The sequence below is a fragment of the Desarmillaria tabescens genome (genome assembly GCF_030435595.1).
Source record: "Desarmillaria tabescens strain CCBAS 213 chromosome Unknown EV420scaffold_7, whole genome shotgun sequence".
Taxonomy (NCBI): Eukaryota; Fungi; Basidiomycota; class Agaricomycetes; order Agaricales; family Physalacriaceae; genus Desarmillaria; species Desarmillaria tabescens.
Window position 1 is genome coordinate 17,253 of NW_026848306.1, and position 4,442 is coordinate 21,694.

Sequence of the window (4,442 nt, forward strand, 5' to 3'; positions counted from 1 at the left end):
CTTTTCAGCGACGAATACCTCATGAAGAATATCCTGGAAGTTGATGCGTGGCACCGAGCTGCCATCGTTTGGAATATCTGTCACCTGGAATTCCTGAAGCAGGGGTGCGCCGCGTATCAATGACCGGCGCCAATGCCCCACCCACTCAGTACATATGGGGCCGGTGGAGGAGGCACAGACCAAGGTTTTGAGGAGGACGAAGGGGCCGGACCCTCTAACCCCAACAAAGGGAAGGGTTCGACAGTACCCCCGCAACCTCTGAAGAGGCCACCGCCACCACTACTGCCTAACTATCTGGGGGGATACCTGTTAACAACCAACTTAAATCGACTTAGATCAACTAAGGATCGCCACTCACACTTCAATGGACAATACTCTTAGAGGTCAAAGGAGATTATAGAAGTCAATCATGAACTTAGGTAGTCGCGAAGCGGGGAGTTTGAGTTGGGTAGAATAAACCTTAGCCGAAGCTGGGGTTCAGACCAGCTGAGGCTCTACTTAAATACACTTGGATATGCTAATAATAGTACTGTGAGAAACTGTCCGTGGTGATCGCATATGAGTAATCAGGCTGAGTAAAACGAAGAAAAATAGATAAATTGTAACATTACCCCCTCCTTAAGACTCATTCGTCCCGAATGAGAATATAACCCCTTCCTTCCTCACGTCGAGTGAGAGGGTCTCCCTTCTGCTTTAAAACAGTTCAGCTTGGGTACCGCTACACCCCTTCCATGTTCGGCCTCACCCCTTACTTCAACTGGATCTAAGTATCTGTGGATATCCAAGACCACCTTGCGCTGGTATGGCCTCTCCCTGTCTGTCGGATCTCCCTGATCCTAAGGGTTCATTGCTCATAAATGAGCGGCGGTAATCCCCTTCTATGCCATTGGTTTTGACTAGTTTTCTTCGTAAGACTCATTCATTTGGAATGAGTCTTCAGACTCCCATTCGTCATCGTCCAAAGTTGAGTGTTTGGATTTGGAATAGAACGATGGTATGTCATCATCCTCTTCTTCATCTGAGTTCCAATTTTCGTGGATTTGTTGTAAGTTTTGGAGGTTGACCTCTTCCTCGCTATCATCTTCTTCTATCCTTAGTACTCCATCTGCTTTGTCTGTCGATACTTTAGGCCATTTTCCTTCAATGAAGTCCCTTTCCAGCTCAGGATTAAAGGCAGGATGCCAATTAATAGACATTCCTTCGACTATCCTGTCAACCTCCTCCGAGTGCGCTTGTGCTGAGCATTGTGATGATGGAACTGTGATTACTTCAGTAAGACATGGGGTGTCTGGTTCGTGGTAAATGGTCAGACCATTGGGTGGTATCTTATTATCGATTCCAACTGTCTTTCCTTTATTATTGACCTTCCATAAAATTTCTTGGATACAAGCTTCGTAGTCATTTACGAGCTGCTCTGCGTTGGCCATGTCTGAGCGTTTCACCCAGGAGTTTTCTTCATTGGGGTATCCTTTCCACTTTACCAGGTATTCGGTTATTGTATGGTGAGTTCGTCCATGCCTGACAACTTTGTCTCATTGCTTCACGATTTCCTCAATCTCGTACTCTTCCTCATCGTCGATTAGCTCTGGGGGTGGCCTTTCGGGTCGAGGTTGATTTGGGAATTCGGGGGCATGGTATGGGGTTAAAAGGGATTCATTGAATCGATTGTGAATCTTCCATCCTACTAGAAGCTTGAGTTCATACAGCCTGGTCTGCTAGATTTCTGTTTGAAAGTTGTTAGTTGACAGTTAATTGTGATACATCAGGAGTGTCAGTTTACATCCAGCCCATATACAGTAATTCCATCAGGATGACAAAGTGGCTTAGTAAGCTTCCCAATCTGTGTCAATGATGGCATCATTAGAAAAGAGAGCAATTCCGAGAATTGAACCCGGGACCTCAAAAATAAATCTAATAATGTCACATGACTTTCTCGAGCAAGCATGCTAACCACTACACCATACTGGCATTACATATATATCTTTTCATCTCTATATATACCCTCCCTCCCTTAACATTTATGACCTTATATTGATGCCCTCCCTTTGCTCCGCTCTGGTGCGCTCTTTTGCCTTTTTAGGCTCCCCAAATCAGCCCATCAATTTTGGCTGGATCCAGTGGCAGTGCCACATTTTTAATACCCAACATAGGGGCTATTTTCCGGTCAAAATAGCTATTGGGCTATTCTCAGGCTACTGGCTGGGCCAGGGGATGGCACTATAATCTGTATAGACATAAACAACATAAAATAGAGCCCTCTAATGATACATAGGAGCCCTGGATAGTGGGATAAAAGGGTAATATAATGAAAATCGCATAAATATTCGCTTTTGGGGGCTGCTGCATGCAGTGGATCGGCTGGAGGACTTCACCAATCGATTCCCTGACCTTGAAAACACCCAAACGACCCCTCCACAGTACTTTTGGCACACTTTATTCCTGGAGATAAACGAAAATATTCGCTTTTTAGGGTGCAGCATGCTCCAGATCGCTTTGAAAACATTACCAGTCGATTCCTATGCTATAAAAACCTTAGAATACATCCTCCTTCGTAATATAGGTCCAGTATAATACAGTATAAAAGGGGGTATTAGGGGGCATACATCGCTTATTTTGTTTTTCGCACTTCGGATGGTCTGGGGAGCATCACCAATGGATTCCCTGATATTAAAAACCCCAAAACGACTCCATCCTTCATTTATAGGGTCTCAAAAACGACAGAAATAATGATATTACAGTTTAGGAGGAGCACATGTAATAAATCCTATTTCTGGGCTTCGGACCACTTCGGAGTTTTGTCTATTGTGTTTATTGACCTGAATAACACTCAAATGACCCCACAGGACAAAGGAAACCATCAGAAATACATGATAAAAAGAGTAATAGGGGGATGGAGGAGACATACCTTATATTTCGCATTTCTAATAGTTAGGGAGGATATTCTTGTTATATAACAGACTATATATATTGTACAATGGTGTGTACGAAGCCCCATGGATATCCGAAATGTATTGAATGAGATATGAGCAGATCATTCTGTAAAACAGGAGGAGCACATCCCATATTTCGATGTTCTGCTCATTCTATGGCCTGGGGACTATCAGAATCGGATTCCTTGACCCAAAGAACAGTAGAGGCACTTATCATCCATAGGAGCCATTTTACCCAGATAACACATACAGGCATATGTAGCTACAGGACAATATAAGTAACAAATGAGAGAACATCTTGTACTTCGGAGTTTGAACATCTGAATACCATGGATGATAGGTGGCCCTACTGTTCTTTGGGTCAAGGAATCCGATTCTGATAGTCCCCAGGCCATAGAATGAGCAGAACATCGAAATATGGGATGTGCTCCTCCTGTTTTACAGAATGATCTGCTCATATCTCATTCAATACATTTCGGATATCCATGGGGCTTCGTACACACCATTGTACAATATATATAGTCTGTTATATAACAAGAATATCCTCCCTAACTATTAGAAATGCGAAATATAAGGTATGTCTCCTCCATCCCCCTATTACTCTTTTTATCATGTATTTCTGATGGTTTCCTTTGTCCTGTGGGGTCATTTGAGTGTTATTCAGGTCAATAAACACAATAGACAAAACTCCGAAGTGGTCCGAAGCCCAGAAATAGGATTTATTACATGTGCTCCTCCTAAACTGTAATATCATTATTTCTGTCGTTTTTGAGACCCTATAAATGAAGGATGGAGTCGTTTTGGGGTTTTTAATATCAGGGAATCCATTGGTGATGCTCCCCAGACCATCCGAAGTGCGAAAAACAAAATAAGCGATGTATGCCCCCTAATACCCCCTTTTATACTGTATTATACTGGACCTATATTACGAAGGAGGATGTATTCTAAGGTTTTTATAGCATAGGAATCGACTGGTAATGTTTTCAAAGCGATCTGGAGCATGCTGCACCCTAAAAAGCGAATATTTTCGTTTATCTCCAGGAATAAAGTGTGCCAAAAGTACTGTGGAGGGGTCGTTTGGGTGTTTTCAAGGTCAGGGAATCGATTGGTGAAGTCCTCCAGCCGATCCACTGCATGCAGCAGCCCCCAAAAGCGAATATTTATGCGATTTTCATTATATTACCCTTTTATCCCACTATCCAGGGCTCCTATGTATCATTAGAGGGCTCTATTTTATGTTGTTTATGTCTATACAGATTATAGTGCCATCCCCTGGCCCAGCCAGTAGCCTGAGAATAGCCCAATAGCTATTTTGACCGGAAAATAGCCCCTATGTTGGGTATTAAAAATGTGGCACTGCCACTGGATCCAGCCAAAATTGATGGGCTGATTTGGGGAGCCTAAAAAGGCAAAAGAGCGCACCAGAGCGGAGCAAAGGGAGGGCATCAATATAAGGTCATAAATGTTAAGGGAGAGAGGGTATATATAGAGATGAAAAGATATATATGTAAT

At 43.0% G+C, this 4,442-nt stretch overlaps 1 pseudogene across 1 annotated transcript; it reads right to left on the reverse strand.

The window, feature by feature from the left end:
* Positions 1 to 1,870: 1,870 nt before the first annotated feature.
* EV420DRAFT_t86 lies at positions 1,871 to 1,968 on the reverse strand (annotated as a pseudogene). The gene has a single exon. The product of its transcript is annotated as a tRNA-OTHER (tRNA).
* Positions 1,969 to 4,442: the final 2,474 nt, after the last annotated feature.